The sequence below is a fragment of the Culex quinquefasciatus genome, chromosome 3 (assembly GCF_015732765.1).
Source record: "Culex quinquefasciatus strain JHB chromosome 3, VPISU_Cqui_1.0_pri_paternal, whole genome shotgun sequence".
Classification (NCBI taxonomy): Eukaryota; Metazoa; Arthropoda; class Insecta; order Diptera; family Culicidae; genus Culex; species Culex quinquefasciatus.
In genome coordinates, this window is record NC_051863.1 from 184,783,887 (window position 1) to 184,802,571 (window position 18,685).

At 36.9% G+C, this 18,685-nt stretch overlaps 1 protein-coding gene across 1 annotated transcript in view; it reads right to left on the reverse strand.

Annotated features, from left to right (window-relative positions):
• The window catches only part of LOC6046570 (putative uncharacterized protein DDB_G0277255), a 114,703-nt gene that overhangs the window by 53,228 nt on the left and 42,790 nt on the right, over positions 1-18,685 (reverse strand). The window contains exon 2 of the mRNA XM_038262857.1: positions 11,030-11,075. The gene's annotated coding sequence lies outside the window, so the exon portion shown is untranslated. The remainder of the gene's footprint in view (positions 1-11,029; positions 11,076-18,685) is intronic.

Consider the following 18,685-nt stretch of genomic DNA (forward strand, 5'->3'; position numbering starts at 1 on the left):
TTATTTTTATTAGGTCCTTTTAGGTGCTGTGACCAGGTTGGGACCGAGGATCAGTAAAACAATATATAAAAACAAAAAAAAAAAGCTCCTTAAATTCCATACTTGGAGATCATGTAACAAACGAGGGTTACTTGGTCCAAGCGGGTCTTGCAGGTCTTGAACCTGCCGATGTACTCGGAGAAAATCCCCCACAGCTCAGCCGAACTGTAGAGTACCTCCCCGGCTTCCTTCTCCGTGGCTCCACCGTCTCGGGGGCCACCTTGGCTGCTTCCTGCGGGACGAGGGCGATCCTGGGATTTTCCGTCCGGAACTGCGCCCGGCAGCGGAGGGAACTCCGCCGGCGTAAACGCCGGAACTGCTGGACTCTGCTTCTCCGCCTTCCTCGCCGGCGGTTTCGGGTTCGACGCCTGCTGGCGCCTCCGGATAAAGTCCGCACGCTTGGGGCAGCTGCGGTTCGTGGCTTCGTGGGCTCCAGAGCAGTTGGCACACCGCTTCGGCTCGGCTTTTTGGACTTTGCACTCGTCCGTCTTGTGGGGACCCCCACAGTTGTTGCACCTGCCTTTCAGGTGACAGTTCCTGGTTCCATGACCCAGCTGCAAGCAGTTCCTGCACTGGGTCACATTCGGCCGCTTGTTCCGGTAGGCCTCCCACCGGATGATAGTGCTTGCCACAACTTTCATTGCAGAAAGTTTCTTCAGATTGGTGAATCCCTTGGGGAAGACCACAATGTATGGAGTTTCGTCCACGGTGGACTTTTCCTTCCGCTTGATGATATGCACCTCCAGCGCGTCCAGCTTGAGATCCCTCTTCAGAAGGTACTTGACCTCGTCCGGTTTCAGTTCATCAGGAAAACCACGAAGAACCACCCGATGATTTCGTTCGCTCCGCCGTTCGTGGGTGTAGAATTCCACTTTCTTCTTCTTGAGTAGCTCTTGCAACTTGTCAAAATCTTTGACAGAGAAGCAGGTCACCTTGGTTCTAAATCGGGTTAGTTTGTAAATCGGTTTGAAACCTAATTTACAATTTTCCACTATCGCCACGAGCTTGTAAAGGTCCGTGGTGTTCTTCACCACCAAAGGTGGTTGCTTTTGTTTACCTGCCAACTGGCCGGGTGGTGGAACCACCGGGGCGTCCCCTCCTCCTGCTGGGCTGGCATTGTTGTTGTTTTTGTTATCCGCTAGCGGGCTGAACTTGTTGTTGTTGAGCAGGGTCTTCTCAACTTTTTCTCCTTCGATGCCGATTCCAGTGACCTCGCTGGACTTCTTCCGCTTCCGATTCCCGCGGACGGGATGAAAATCTTCCTCCTCGGAGGATTCCTCCACCTCCATCTGTCAAAAACTTCCAAGCACGCGAGATGACAACACGAGCAAAATACGTCTTAACTTGTCGCTGGCTGGCGACTGAATCTAAACTCAAACCATATTCCAGTAGGTTATAATTACACGTAAAATTAATAGAAATAATTTGAAAAAGATCAAGCATAATATTTAATAATGTCTAAAAAACTTATTTTGGACGTTTTAAAATGTTATGCATGTTTTTTATTTATAAATTATTGGTAAGAAATCGGCCGATTTATAGTTTTTTTTTATATATTTTGTGTTTTAATAATACTTTGGATAAGTGTAGTGCTTCTGGGGACGCGCAGTCCTGTTTTTTCGTGATAATTTTCGTCTCTTTTGTGTCGCTGTTTGTGTACATGGGGTGATTGGTCATAATAAATGAATAATGCCATCATAAGTGCGGTGCTTCTGGGGACGCACAGTCCTGTTTTTTTGCGATAATTTTCGTCGTAAATGATCGTAAAAAATTATTCTAACTGGCAGTTTCAGTATAAACTCATCAAACTATCGATTTTATGAAAAGATTAGCGTCATTTATTTACTATTTTTGAAATTTGCTCGCGTTATCTAAATTGTAAGAATAGTAAAAATATACTGATAAGTCCAGCCCATAGCACTACTGCTCGGCTGGCACGCGTTCGATTAAAAAAAAAACTTTTTAAATAATCAATTATCTATCTTTCAGCAGCCGGCTGCCTAAGATTTAAAATTTCAACCGATAAACAAAATGCTCATGGTCACATCACTGCCACTCGTGAATCCTGACCTCATACCCATCTACTAACCCCCTCAAAACTCATGTGATACTTTGGCGGAGATGCAGTCGATTGGGCGGTCTCTATCACTCAAGTATCGGACTAACATTCCCATCCACTTCTCCGTGACCCTACCACTGGTCGTGGCCAGCGCCGGTATTGATCAGCATGATAGGGGCCGTTGAGAAGTTGCGAAGCGAGGAAAGATAGCTCCCACTCATCTTCCACGGCTCGTGGATGTAACTTCTGGAGGTCCTGGTCAATAACGGAGTTGCAACTGCGGGTGGGCACCTATGCTTATGCTTATGCTTAATTTGTGTTTTTTTAAATACTTTGCTCAGACTTTGTAGAAGCCTTTTCTATGTTCATAAAGATTCACCCATACAAGTTGCAGTCTTCAGCAAAGTTGTAAGTATTGATAAAGACTTATCAAAAGACATAGAAACAGGGATTTTTGGCCTACTGAAAATGCTGAAAATTTGGAAATTTTATTTAATTATGTTTCAAAAACACATTTTTTATTATTTACTAACTTCGTTTACCTTCTCTAGTGGAGAATTTTCTGAACAATCCGAAAATGCATTCTGTTTTCCGATTTGAAATCATGTTAATTGAGAAGATCATGATACTTTGAGAATATGAAAATAATGCTCTTCATCAACGTTTTTTAATCATAGTTAACTAACTTTTAAAACTTTTCAAAAGTTAATGAAAACTTCTTCTAGAAGTTCCTTGAACCTTTCTCTACCCCGGTCAATATGATTCCATACAATTTCGTACGTATTTTATTTCTACTTTTCATTATGCGAAAAAACCTCAAACCTATCGAAGTCACCCCGTTTTACGGTATTTTTTCTGTATCTTTTCGAAATTAAATTTTCTATAAAATTAACTGCAGTCAAAATAAATGTTTGGGTAAAATTTCTTTTTCTTAAAAAAACCAATGACACAAAATGGCTTCTTAAGGTGTCTTGTGATGGTGTCCTTCACATTTGGCACGGGATTGAAACTCGTCTGAAAAACCTGTATCATTTTCTCATTCGGAACAGTGGCGCCACGTGGTGGTAGCTGCCCTGTTTATTACACTGTGAAATTATCCATGGCCAATCCAAGGAACCAGAAGGTGACAACAGAAATGTCCGTTTAAAATGGGTGCTGCAAAAAAACTTATTATTTTTAACAAATTTTCAAACAAATCAGCAACGAATTACAAGTTTGACAGTCGAACTACACTTAAAAGTTGGTTTTGTTATTTGTTTTTGCAAAACCGCATATTTTTAACGAAAGTGTCAAAAATATTCGTAATCACCTTTTGCCTCTTGGTGGCGCTTTGTGTTAGTATGTGTGTGGTCTATGTTTGCGGACGTGCACGCAGAACACAGAACAGTGAGAACTAGCGAAAATGATTCACTTTCTTCTGATACAAGTCGCCATATTGAAATTGCTTGAAGATTCATACCCGTGCTTTTGGGGCAATGCCTGTCAATGATGGTTTTGATGGGTCCAGAAATAGTTAATTGAATTTAAATAATAATCACTATATTTAATATTCTTCTAGAAACAACAAAAAGAAAATCTCTTTTTGATTGAAACATTCTGAATCAAGATTTGAATGTTGTTTTTTTTTATAAACAAACATTGCCACCAAATGGCCGATTGGGAATGATGTCTTTCAAAGCTTTCAATCATAGGGAAGGCCGCCAAAAAGTTTGAGCCAAATCAAAAAAATATTGTATAATCCATTTCCGGAATTCTGGGAGAACTGCTTATGAATAGCCCAATAAATTGTATGGAGACTTTTATAGAAAAACTAATGTTGCTTTCTCAACATTACTCACATATAAACCTCCATCAATCGCACTAAATTGACATAAGATAATGAGTTGAATGACCACAAGCACTCCTGTTAAATCAAACCAACACGACTAGTAAATTAACTGTGATTGTTTTTTTGCAACACGTCAACCAACAGTCACACGACCAAACTTGTTTTTTCCTAGTGCCAATTCCAGCCGGTGTTAACGTCCAGTTTCACACCTGTGTGTGGCCGGCTGCAGGACTACGGTTGCAATTAAACGTGGTATTACCACACCAAATGTAGCACCGGGAGAGACGATTAAAATTACACTAAATTTGACGATTTTAATGGTCCTCTAGACTTCTTGAAAAGCGTGGTATAAAATGCACACCTTGCATACAAATTCCGCAAATTTTTCACCGTGCAATCGTTCGCTGCAACTGACAATCCGTGCACGCACGAGCCAATTCAATTCGGATCACGTAAAACCGTGCACCCCTCTAATCTGCTTGCGTTAAGCGTCAACCTGCGCGCCTCAAATCGGGCGCGCTCACGTTTTTTAATGGCCGGCGATCATTAAGTTTAAATCCGTTTCGATCTTGTTTACATCGATTGTTTCTGTTTTGGCTGGAGCGCAAAAAAAAAAAACAACAACAACAACGCAGTCCAGGCGGCAATAAATCCTCTAAATCGTCGTTTACGGCACCACCAGGGTGAGGGCGAGTGAGATTAGCGCTGCGCTAAGCCGGTTTTAGAGTTGCGCCTAAAGTCTTACGCGTCGAGTTTTTTTGCGCGCGATAGCCAACCAGTCTGTAAATTGCGCTCTCTATGGCACAATATGATTACTTCCGGACGCAATTACAGACGGTTTGAAGATTTTTTTTTCTCTTCTTGCAACTTGCTGCTGCAAGTCAAGTTTTTTTATGCTGGCTGTTAAGTTGTAGCATAGACCACTTTCAAGCATCGAGATTGGCTGGGAGATGGCGGGAAATGGCTTTGATTGATTCTCAGTTTCCCGCTTCTGGCGGTTTGATATTGGATCTATCTTCTGTATGGGGATCACTTGATTGGCGGAATTGATTGGATTGGTTTAATGGGCGATTATGATCGTGCGACCGGTTTTTTGTTTATGTTCGCCAAACAGGTGCAAAGCAATGTTAGAAGACTTTTTTTCTTACATTTTAAAATGTCAAATAACAGGTTGTTTGAACACCAAACTTAATTCTAATGTTAACTCATCCATTACCACATGCTGATTATGTTACGATATCTTAGCATAAATTACAAGCAATTTTTCTCGCCACCTTCCCAAGCTGACTGTCAAATCTTGCCACAGCAGTTCCACCTGAAAAATAAAATCCCAAGTTTGCGATCTAGATGATTGATCTCCCTTCGCGAGAACACGACATCCAACGAGTTGAAGGTATTTTTAGCTCGGAGTTCGCGCAACAAGCACCAAGCATTTTGTGCTGTTGTTCGGAGTACTATAAAAGGGTGTCTCGGAAAAGGTCTTTTTGCAGCTCAACTCGGTGCGATTTTGTTCCTACTAACCTAGACTAGAAGTCGCGATAGCCATAGTCGTCTAATAAAGTGTTCAAAACGTGGGGGCAAGTCAATCTGCAGCAGGTGACTGCTGGTAAAAAGCATTGCTACAATAGGTCGAACTGCAGTCAAGCCTCGATCTTTGAAGTCATCGTCAAGACTTGTGGTTGTTTTCAAGCTAAATCATATACAACCAAACTATACGAGAAGCGACTGTACACAGTCAAGGCTGCATGAGGTCGGATGCTGTGGGAAAATCTGTTTCAGGCGACCTTGCGAAACACGTGAACTTTTCATTGCGCTATTAGCAAACTTATGTCGAGCATTGAGCTGGGTTGAGGCTGTTTCATCATGCACTAAACATTTGCATGAAAAGTTTTACAGATTCTAACAATCGTTAAAACATTTGGCAACCCTGAGTTTGACAGTTGCTTACCTTATTGCGTTTCGCTTTGATCTATCAATGTCGCAACGTGCCAAGGTTTACAATGCTGAAGGTGAGGTTAGCCCTCATGCATGATGATGATTAAAATTCACACCTAACCTATTAAACTAGCCACTTTGATTCATTTCTTTCCCCTCATTGTTTCGTGCTTCCATTTTCGTGAATCAAGCCGGTTCCATTTATTGATCCACCACTATACTCGTAATAATCATAAACAGATATATAAACTGTGGCAGTTTTCACGAATTATCTTCCCCAATTGGCTGCCTCCACAGGGGGGCCAACTCGAAAACATCGAAAATCATCGATCATTTCGTTTCGAGCGTGTTTGATGTTGGTGGCGGCTTACCCATTTAGACGGACGAGGCAAAGTTTTATATCTTTTTGACTTCTTCGTTTTGGTTTTTTTTTTGACTGAACACAATTGATATTAAAGATCGGTTACGGCCGATAAAAGAGTGCCGAAATACGGCGCGGGCGCGCTGCCATTTTTACGGCGGGTTTGTTGCGATGAATGGTGAGGTTATGTTGCTTTTTTTCAATTTCTGCAAGTAACTTTATTAGCTAGTTTTTTTTAAATTGCGTGACTGCAATGCGAGATCCGACGCGTTGGAAATTGGATTGACGAGTTAATAAGATGTAATTAAGATGCAATCGAACTTTTGATTCGAATGCGAGTGACTTGCAGATGTCTGCTGGAGATCTATGCTGTATTATGTTGAAAAGTGTTTTAAAGTGTGTCACTTCATTGTCTATTGGTGGTTTTTTTTAATATGTAATTTGGAGTCGACGTAGTTTACGCCTTAGCCCTTCCCAATCACTTCGGAAACATACTTAGAGAGTATAATACAATGATAAAGAATCAATACAACAGATTTCATTTTGAGAGTTTTTTGCATAGTGATTTGTCAAGTTGGTCATGTGTAACATAACCACAAATTTTAATCATTTAATTTAAAATTTGTGTACCTTGGTCCTAAAGTCAGAAGAAAACAAAAAAATTGTTTTTTTTTGCTTGAAAATGAAACATTTGTGAATTTTAAATTTTGAAAAAGTTTAAAAATGCAATGTTTTCTTAATTTCACAGCTCAGAAAAAAATAATATTTTTTTTTATAATTTGTTTAATAAACGAAAAAATAAAAAATAAAACAACACCAAATGTCGTAAAAGTTTCATTTTTATTTACATTCGGAAATTAGATCAAAATAGATAAATAGGTGACACTTTGGAAAAATCATTTTCATCGATTCAAATCCTTGGTGAGGCTGTATCTCCTTAACTAATTGCCTGATATTCAAAGTTTCATGCTTCGGGATGCTTTTCTTTCAAGAAATATTCTAAACGAAAAAAATATCGAAAATTTATACCAAAATTAACTATAACTTGAAAACGGTACATATTATCAATAAAAAATTATTAAGTACTTTTGAATTACAAACTCGATTTTGCTGTAAAAAATGATTTCGATATTTTCCAAAAAACAAACAACTTTTTCGAAAATTCATAACTCCATAACCAGATATTTCACTGTGGCTCAGAAGATGACTTTTTAGTCACCTGAAACAAATCAAAAATTTCGAAAATATAAAAGCTACAGCTGAATCCTTATTCCAGAAACTTATTGATAAATTTTGAAAGTCGCAGAGATTTCTAAGTCTCAGAATTGTAAGAAATTTTCTCTACTATACATGTTTTTCAGGAGGCAAGAAAGCCTTGCATAATATACCAAATAAAACATGATAAAGTTTCCGAAAGTAATTACCTAAAAGTGGTTATAAATCCAAAAAGATTCTCTTTATCAAGAATTCGATGAAGCACTTTTCGAATGCAAATTTGATTTATCTTTCTTTTACCGCACTTTAGATCTTCTCAATAATATTTTTTCCTGAAATCCATACCTCTGGAATCAGATTTTTCACCACAATTCACTAAAAGATGACTTTTTGAGTCCTATAAAACATTTGATTTTAAATATTTAAAAAAATCGAGTTCAATTTTAAGAGGAATCAAGTTTAATAAAAAAAACATAGGAATTATTTGACGAATATCATGAAAAAAAAAAAAACAGGAAAAGGAAATACGCCTGGAAAAGCAAAACGAAAAACATATTTGAAAAATTTGGATTACAAATTTAGAATAGAAGTAAGTAGGGTTTCTCTTGTGTGCTTTATTGTACAGACATGCCTCGGTTTAGCACCGCATATGAGGGATGCAAAACCGAGGCGTTCATAACCGAGGCACAGAGCTTATGGGATTTTGGCTATATGGGAGACAATCAGGATGATTTCAGCTATCCATTAAAATTATAATTTAATGAAAATTTTCACAAACATACGTATTTTTCCTGTATTTTGGAAATGCTGTTTCTCGAAAAAATACTCAAAATTATTGTTATTGCAAAATGGGTATCAAATGATTGGAATTTTTTCATACATTTCCAATATAAAATCATTTTTTTGAAAACACTCATAATTTTCACAAAACTACGTATTTTCGAAAAAACTACTCAAAATTTCAGTTTTTGTACATGGGTATAAAATGATCGGGATTTTTTCAAACAGTTCGAATGTAATAACAATTTTTTTTTAAATTTTCAAAATTTTCACAAAACTACGTATTTTTGAAAAATACTAAAAATTTCACATTTTAAAATGTGGGTATCAAACGATCAGGATTTTTTCACACATTTCGAATGTAATATCAGCATTTTTTGAAAATACTCAAAGTTTTCACGAAACTACTTATTTTCCAAAAAAAATACTCAAAATTTCCGTTTTTATAATGTGGGTATCAAACGATCGGGATTTTTCATACATTTTTAATGTAATTACAATTTTTTTTGAAAATACTCAAAATTTTTACAACAAACATTTCGAAAGTTTAAAAATAATGTACCCAAATTTTTTATCAAAACCACGTATTTTCAGAAAAAAACTGAAAATTTCTGTTTTTACAATATGGCTCGCAAACGATCTGGTTTTTTTCATGCATTTGTAAGTAGTTTTTGTTGTGAGTTTTTTTTTTCTAAAAATGTTGTTATAACATACGAAATGTTTGAAAAAATCCCGATCGTTTGATACCTTTATTGTAAAAACTGAAATCTTGAGTATTTTTTCGAAAATACGTAGTTTTGTGAAAATTTTGAGTGTTTTCAAAGTATGTTGTTATTACATTCGAAATATATGAAAAAATCTCGATCATTTGATACCTATTTTGTAAAACCTGAAATTTTGAGTATTTTTTTGAAAATACGTATTTTTGTGAGAATTTTTGAGTGTTTTGAAAAAAAAAAATGATTTTACATTCGAAATGTTTAAAAAAATCCAATCATTTGATACCCATATTGCATTAAAATTTGTTTGAGTATTTTTCGAAAAACATTGCATTTTCAAAATACAGGAAAAATACGTATTTTTGTGAAAATTTTCATGAAATTATGATTTTGATGGATAGCTGACATCATCCCGATTTCAAATTTTTCATACGATTAAATCCAATGTCTCCCATATAGCCAAAATCCCATAAGCTCTGTGCTTCAGTTAAGCACTGGACCGTGCTTAACCGAGGCAGCTGAACGAATTAAAACCGGGCCAGTGCAAAACCGAGGCATGTCTGTATAAGTAATTTACTATTTTACAAATGATTTTATCAGAAATTGCTTGTAAGAAATTAAAACATTTGCTAAAATTAATTATATGTTTTATACATAATTTATTTGAGTACCTGTTTGAATTAAACATTTGATTTCTCAGCTTAAAAAAATTAAAACTATTTCCAACTAACAACCTCGACACCACGAGGCCAAGGGGTGAAGGATAAAAAACGATCCGTTTTCTGCGCGATTGAGCGATGTTTGTCTAATAAAATCCCAGACACGATCTCGACTCCATCAGTCGCTGAACCTGTCAGGACCAGAGGCTAACGACAATCGTGCACGTGCAAGTGGTTAAGGTGCAGCACATATCCATCCATCTCTCGTAGTTCTCAACTAAACAGAGATAATTAATTCATAACGTTAACTGAAATCGCTCAAATAAGCAGAGAGATAGACTCAATGACAACGCCAACAGGTGGTGAAGTGGAGTTGGTAGATTTAAAGTTTAATTGAATCTCATACATTTCAGTGCTCAAGCGTTCAAGTGCCCCCCTCACACCTCATCTTAAGTGAGTTCGTTGAGCAGAAGTGAGCATAAACGTCTCTGCACGTGACGACGTCGATTCGCGGCGCTGGTGTCGTGGACAATTTATTATGGTAAAGAGCTTCATGCCAACATGCTCAACAAGTGCCTGCCTTCTACTTCTTAGGACGAACGGTTGAGCGAAAAATTGACGATGAAGAATGTCTGTAAATGCCAGAGCCCGTGACATCGAACATTATGAGAAATAATTAAATCATTTGCATGATGTCATTTTTCTTGCGGGTTTTCTACTTCTTAATGGGGGAAAGAAAATTGTAGAAAATACTTAAGTCAGCTGTTTTACAAAAATAAAAGAAAAAATAACACAAAAAAAATAATTACTGAACATAACTCACACCAGTTTGCGAGAATCTACCTTGACCAAGAACTCTACCTGGCACGTTCAGAAGTTGTCGCTACTCAGAACGCCAAAGTCATTGCACTCTTGCGACAATTGCCAACAGCAACCACAAAATCTGAACACGCGCGCGAAATCCGCGGAGAAAAGAACCGGAAATTCCACTTTTGAGCAGCGAGTGTTTTGCATGACGGTATTAATTTGTAAACCGTCATATGGAACAATTTATTGGAATTAACCACGCTGTCTCGTGGTGGCTCGGTTGGTTGGTTTGGTTTGCCCGGAGGGCTATGAAATCTCTTTGGCTGGTGGTGGTGGTAGAGAACTGACCATCGTTAAGGAGGTGTGCAATGCTGTTGCAATGACCATTCTGACCGTTCTGAGTGGGCGATTTTATCCCGGTGTTTATCGACTTGTCTGACTCCGGGTAATGTTCTCTGGTCACTTGCAAGGGAAGAATGTGGCTAATTGGATAATTCTATGGGATTGCTTTTTGCGACGTTAAAAATAATATTTCATGGATGTTATTTATTTGCGTATAAAATTGCATTACGAGAAGGAAACATGCAATATTAACTGATCACACTTGCAGTCAGAAAGTAAACTTACTTGTCAATATTGTTGCTGCGTTTTATGAGAAAAGTTGTCTGTGTATCTGAAAAAAAAGAAAACATTATTTAGATAACTGTTTGCCAAAGATTTATGAAAAAAATGATAAGAGGTAATGCCAATGAAGTAATTCCATGAAATCCTTAAAACGTTTGTTTCGTTTATAGAATTGTTTTATTGCTGTTGAGTAGTTCTAGTAACTCTGAGATTTCGGCATTTTGCCATCTATTTTTTGCATTTTTTAATCTGGATGAAACTTTTTGGGTGCCTGCTGTATGCCCAAAGAAGCAAGCCACAGTTAGTCTTTTTTAAATTTTCTATGCAAATGGCATGTAAAAATTACAAAAAAAAACTGTATAAATCTCTTGGAGAATTTGTTTGTTTGATTTGATACCTTCGGCAAAGTAGTACGTTGAATGAGGACTACACCAAAAAAAAAAATGACTCGCAGATTTTTTTTGTTTATTTTAAAAATTAAATTAATTCTTGGCAAACCAAGCATTTAAAAAAAGTCACTTAAAAATGGCTTGAAAACGGTACAATTTTTCAAAATATCAATAAAGTACTTTGATTTAAGTAAATTGATTTCACATAAGAAAAAATGAAGTCAAAATTGTTATTAATGTAAAAAGTTGCAAAAAGAAGAATTTTTCAGCACGAGTCAGGTTCACCGAGTTGGATAAATAGGACGAGTGCTATAAAAATCAAGTATTGTAATATTTTTTTTTTTTGCAATTCAGAAATCACCCATTGAATAGAATTTTAACCCAAAAGTTTTAGTTTAGTAATTTCACAGTTCAATTTCAAACAATGTCAACAATAAGTGCTTTGACAAGCTTTGTGTCAAAAATGTGTAAAATATTATCAGAAAATGTTGAATTTTCATCAAATTCACATTTTTCCAAACCAAACATTAAATATTGCGCCCAGTCATGATTCTAAAATTTTCAAAATATTCTTTTCGAAAAGATCACAAATTTTTAAAAATCTGAAGTTTTTCTTAAAGATCCTAAAAACATATGAAACGCAATATCTTATTGGACCTTTAAAAAAAAAACTTTTGAAATGTGTAATTTTTTTAAAAACCTAAATTTTCTTGTTTATTGTTCTTTTATTCGTATTTAAGCAACCAGAGGTCCAATCTTTAATGCAAATTAGACAATAATATTGGATTTGTTTTGGAATGGCAATTACGCACACTATCCTAAAAAACGGGAATTTTTCAGTTGAAGTTAAACTTGATGTGACTATATCGTAAAAACGGTGCACTTAATCAAAAAGTCTGTAAAATTCTTTTTGATTGCAATTTTTTTTTACATTGAAAACTAAATAAAAATATTTTTTTCACTAATATTTCATTTATTTCCATTTTTTTCCAAAAATCTTAACTGTGTGAAAAAAAAAATCTGCAAGCTTCTTTAGGGATAGAAAATTTCGGGTTTGACCCCTGAAACATATATTTTTTTTTATAAAAATAGAAAATCATAAAAATCGGCAAATAAAATTCATGTAACATTTTTTTTAAATAGTTCTCATCAATACCTACAACTTTGCTGAAGACACCAAATCGTTTCGCTTCGCTAGGAGACTTCCCGAGCATGGGTAAATAACAAGGGAAATGCAAAATAATACCATTCAATGGTATCAATACCAAGTTTTGGTTTTCGAGAGCCCTTGAAAAAATGTCTAAAGTGTAAATTAATACCAATCATTGGTATTATACCAAATTTTGGTATTGTTTTGTTATTGGGCAAATTTTAGGAAAATGTCGAATTTTGACATACTGTTTCTTACTTACATACTTAAAAACGCAAATCTACTCCAAATTAAAGCCAACTATTTTATTTTGGTCTCAAAAAGTCATTTAATGATCTTTATAAATTAGGGAATACCATACATTGGTATATTAAAGATATTTTAAATAAAAATATTATAAAATAATGGTGATTCAATAAAAAATCTATTTGAAATGATGTTTAACATTCTTAAAAGTATGCTGATACATTTGAAAATGCTAAGAAAAACAATAGGTTAAACGTGAAAAATTTAAAATTTTAGAATGGATTTTACTTAACAGTGTTTGCCTTTTTCGTCAAAATCGATAAACTCAAAAAAATAATGTCAATCTTTGATAATTTGATAAAATAACTCTTTCAATACCAAAATGTTGGTATGCATGTGGTATTCGAACTTCGTTCTAAAATCCTTTTAATATGGGATTTGTGTTGAATCCTATTCAGCTGGAATCATGCATCCTCGAATATCCCACGAAAAATGCCACGCTGCCTGGGCTTATAGCCTTTCTCGTTCTGGTTTAGTTTGTTTCTCTTTCTTTGAATTTCCTGATATTTTTGCCTGCAGGAAGGATTTAAATATAGCGTCAAAATTCTACCCATTTCTCATTGCAATCTCATTAGCCAAATTGAATTCCAGCTGTAATCCTATAGAAAATTTTCATTGTTTTTTGTCCAATGAGATTTTTATTTACCCGTAAAGTTGTTTTTTGTCTGGTATTCATTTGCCCTTGGAATGGCACGTTTTGGTATTGCTTTAGTCTTCCCCATACAGTTTTTTGGTATGATTTCATGTTATTATACCATCTATTACTGGGCAACCAAGGGCACATTTTGGTATTTGCTATTATGCCAAGTAATACCAAAATATGGTATTCCCGTGTTATTTACCCCTGCTCGGGTTTGCCGAAGACACCAAATCGATCAAAAATTCCTTCAATGTTTCATATTTTCGAATATAAACGTACAGATTTTTGTATGAACAGCTGCTAAAATTTTATGGAAACTTGTATGGATAAACAATTGAAAAAATGGCTTCTTTGGTCATATGGGATGACCCCAAAATGTCTGATCGAACACATTTTGCATAGCTCAGTGTAAATTTTGAAACAAAAAAAAATTGATAAAAATATATTTTTGAAAAAAAAAACAATCGAAAATATTGTAAAAAATAGTTTGGATGAAAAACCTAGTTTGTTATCTAATTTGACTTTAAAATTTTTGGAGCGCACCGTATTCAAGTTAAATGCATTTTGTGGTTTTTTTTTCGAAAGTTTTCTGGTTTTTTATTTAAAATATTTGTATTTGTTTGGAATCAAGAATTCTAGAGTTTAAAAAATGAAAAACAATAGTTTATAGGACCTTTCAAAAAACTCTACAATTATTTTTTAAATGGCATAAAAACACTTATTTTGGACATTCAAAAAATATTGGGATAGATTTTAAACTTTCGAAATTATTTGCATTGGAAAAGCAAAATATTTCACGTAAATTCTACAACTAATTTTGTTTGATAATATTTTCGACTTTTCTTAAAATCGTCATTTAAAACACAGCTACGGTATAAAATTTTGCACAATCCGAAACTTTAGCACTAATGATGTTCTTTTGAGTTCCTAAAACATTACAAATTTTGATTATTAGAAAATACGTGACTTGGGAATTCAACTTTTAACATTATGAAGGATTCTTGTTTCTTGTTTCTTGTTTCTTGTTTCTTGTTTCTTGTTTCTTGTTTCTTGTTTCTTGTTTCTTGTTTCTTGTTTCTTGTTTCTTGTTTCTTGTTTCTTGTTTCTTGTTTCTTGTTTCTTGTTTCTTGTTTCTTGTTTCTTGTTTCTTGTTTCTTGTTTCTTGTTTCTTGTTTCTTGTTTCTTGTTTCTTGTTTCTTGTTTCTTGTTTCTTGTTTCTTGTTTCTTGTTTCTTGTTTCTTGTTTCTTGTTTCTTGTTTCTTGTTTCTTGTTTCTTGTTTCTTGTTTCTTGTTTCTTGTTTCTTGTTTCTTGTTTCTTGTTTCTTGTTTCTTGTTTCTTGTTTCTTGTTTCTTGTTTCTTGTTTCTTGTTTCTTGTTTCTTGTTTCTTGTTTCTTGTTTCTTGTTTCTTGTTTCTTGTTTCTTGTTTCTTGTTTCTTGTTTCTTGTTTCTTGTTTCTTGTTTCTTGTTTCTTGTTTCTTGTTTCTTGTTTCTTGTTTCTTGTTTCTTGTTTCTTGTTTCTTGTTTCTTGTTTCTTGTTTCTTGTTTCTTGTTTCTTGTTTCTTGTTTCTTGTTTCTTGTTTCTTGTTTCTTGTTTCTTGTTTCTTGTTTCTTATTGTGCTAAGCACTTCTAAAATCAATTTTAATTTAAGGTAGTTACATCCCAAACTCTGAAATACAATCCCCTTACCGCAATCGTGTTAAATTAACAACTCACAAAAGGTGTCACATCCATCAGTGACTTCCGATCAGCCTTGGGGGCAGCGCAAATTTTCCCCAATATAAATAAAAAAGCGACGATTTCGGAGTAATAAAACCGTTACTAAACTCACTCACATTAATGGCTTAATGGGTTACTCCACTCAACGCAGCTGTTGACACGATTTTATGACAGGTTACAGTATTTTTAAACGCTGTCAAAACTCTGTTGCGAAAGGCTCCGACTTCCGAAACGGATAAACGCCATTACTCTGTGCGAAAATTTCTGCGCAACGGAAATATTACCGTTTTTTCGTGCCAAACTCCGTGTCGTGTCTGTCACCAGGTGTTAAGCGCACCTTAATAGCCACCGCGCGACGTTAATTCGCGGTGCAATCAATCTCACTTTCAAAACATCTCGCTGTCGTCGTCGTCGGAAGCTAGATCACGAACGAAGCTTTCGCTAGCGGATCACAGAGGTCACCCCGGCAAGGGGGAAGAGAACTTCTATTGCTTCTGCAAGTCTCTTCCCGATGCTCTGGCGCGCGAAATTTCGTGCTGTCGAACACGTGAACAGGCTTCGGTACTATTAGCACTCGGTGTCTGAGGTCTGGCAACCGTTTTAGACACGCGAGATCGTTCGGCGCTACAGCAGCTGAGAAGCGGGAAGGTTTGGCAGGTTATGTTGTTCAATTATCTCCTCTTGGCGGCGACCGGCACCACACCGGTGGTGGAGTAAAGGAGGTCTTCTCGACTAATTTTTAAAGGGTTTGATTAAACGTTCGCACGCCGATCGCTGGTAGCGATAGACGGGCCCGGTGTACGGGCGATACAGGTGATCTCCGCGTCTGACGCGGAAGTCGTTGGAGCTTTCAGATAGAGAGGGCGCTGGAAAATTAAATTTGCCCCCAAAAGGGCACACTCTTGAATGGAGGGGTGGGATCTTCCTGGTGTTTACGAGATACATCGAGATAGCGGAAGGGTGAAGATCAACCTCGAGTCGTTTAGGCTGCGATAGTGTTTTGAAGTGAGTGCTACATTGTTGTGGAATTTGGTGGTAGCACTTTCATATGTATCATCTCTAGCGGTGAGTAGTTGAACTACCAACTGATCACTTCCATGAAACGAAAGATCATGAAACCTGTTAGCGAAACCCTCAAGGGCAATGAGCTAACCGTACTACCGTACACCAACGCAAAGCTCTAAATTCAATTGTTTCATGAATCACCCCCTACGGAACGTAAATTTTTACGATCTGCACCGTTCTAAAAATCCGTAGCTCTTCGTTCGCCCTGGGCGGTCTTCTTGGACCTGCCCAACAATCCCGCATCCATTTCCATCTTTTGTTCTCGAAATATTACGGGTGGGAAAGAACCACCGATCGATATGATCAGCACCTCCGCGTGATCATAAAAGCTACTTTTTACGACGATTCGCCGCGCGATGCATCGTGGGGTGTAATGTCGCCGTTGCGCTGTAGCTTCCACAGTTCAAGAACATCGCTCCCCCCCTACGCCGAAAGCGGAACTCACGCCGGAACCTTTGCGGATGGCTTCGGCAGGTGAGTCATAGACTGATAAGCGAGACGCAGCACGCAGCGTTCGTTGAATCATCCCCCGTTTGACTAGTTGTCAACATTGAAGAATAGAGAAAGCAGCCAGAGGAAATTGTTACAATCAATTGTTTTCAAGACAAAAAATCATTTGTTTAGGGTACCAAACAAAAACTCCCTGACCGCTGTCAGATTTTCAACAAACTTCTAGGTTAGTTTTAATGATTTTCTCAGTTTCGGACATTTTGTTGCTATAAAAATTGTTAAAAATCAAAATCAAAATTTCACAGCCAAGGGGTGGTTCCAAACAAGGTTGCCAGGTTGCCAGATTTAAATACAAAAAACATTTGTTTAGGGTTTGGTATCAAAAACTTACTGACAGCTGTCAGATTTTCAACAAACTTTTAGGTTAGTTTTAATGATATTCTCAGTTTCGGACATTTTGTTGCTATAAAAATTGTAAAAAAATCAAAATTTGACAGCCAAGGGGTAGTTCAAAACAAGGTTGCCAGGTTGACAGATTTAAAGACAAAAAATCGTTTGTTTAGGGTTTGGTACCAAAACCTTTTTGACAGCTGTCAGATTTTCAACAAACTTTTAGGTTAGTATTAATGATTTTCTCAGTTTCGGACATTTTGCTGCTATAAAAATTGTAAAAATCAAAATCAAAATTTGACAGCCAAGGGGTAGTTCAAAATTCAAAACTAAAAATTGATCGTTCAACCGTCTTCAAAGCCAACTCTATGGCTGCAGTCTTCAAGCAGCTCAAACAGTCTCAAAGTTGGCGATCGGCCGAAGGTTCTCGACTCGTTCTTGGCCAAAACTTGTTTAATTTATTCACGGGTATGCACCCTTAAATGAACCAGCTCGCTCTCTCACCGCGCAGTAAATGTGGGCTTATATTGCGCAAATTTCTTCAGCAGCGGCCTTAGAACCGTGCAACGGAACGCTGGTCGTCGTATCGTAATTGAAGATCTTTTCTGCGGATTCTTTCTCTCGGAATCGGCCGATGCTCGCCGTGGGAGCTGCAGTCAGTGGCCGGCGCTGGAACAAATCTGAACTTGCTGATAAAATTCTTGTGCTGGATTGTCGGTGCCATAAAAAATTGTCGTAAAAAGTGATGGCTTTTCTTGAAGTTGCAGAGGTGTGGCTTTAGTTGTTTGTCTTTGAAGAAACATTTTCTTATATTAAATTTGTCATATTCGTCGACGTGCCTTCTGAGCGGTGATGATAAGGTCACAAACCTGAACTAATATGACCAATTAGCTTTCGTATCAATTTGAGATCTCAGTGAATATTTTCGCCGACATGCCTTCCGAGTAACAATGCTATGAGAAGGACTTGTTCACACGCATAGTTATTTCAAATAATAATTTAACTCTTGATTGAAATTCCAAAAACCGCTCACAATTACTACGAACATGATTGGCAACCCAGCCCGGAACGCACCCGAAAGAAAGGCTTTCCTTCAACGTGCGTCCAACATCTGTGGTTTCTTTGTCGAGCCTGCGCCATGTCATGTCACGCGAGATGAGATTCCGATTACAATTTGTTCGTGCCCGTGAAGGTGCTAAAATCTATTTGGACTTGATTGATAGGCGGCGAACCCCGTACTCACAGGTGAGGTCCTCATATGTTGCCAGTTACAAACTTTCGATTTCTTTCGCTCACGCGGGGGTTCCATTGTGTAAGGGTAGGGTCTTTTCGCGGGAAGTTACCCTAAACGGGCCATCAGATCTACGCCGAGTCCGCCCCAGTCAACTGCGCTGCTTCTGGTGCCTGATTAATGGATTGTGCTGATCGAGGAAATGTGATTGAATTAGTCGGTGTACGGCCACCTTCCTGTGCCCATGGCTCAATGGAAGGTTGGTTTGAAACATTTTCAAATGGATTTTTTTTGTGAGGATGTGATCTCGTGTAGGTTTA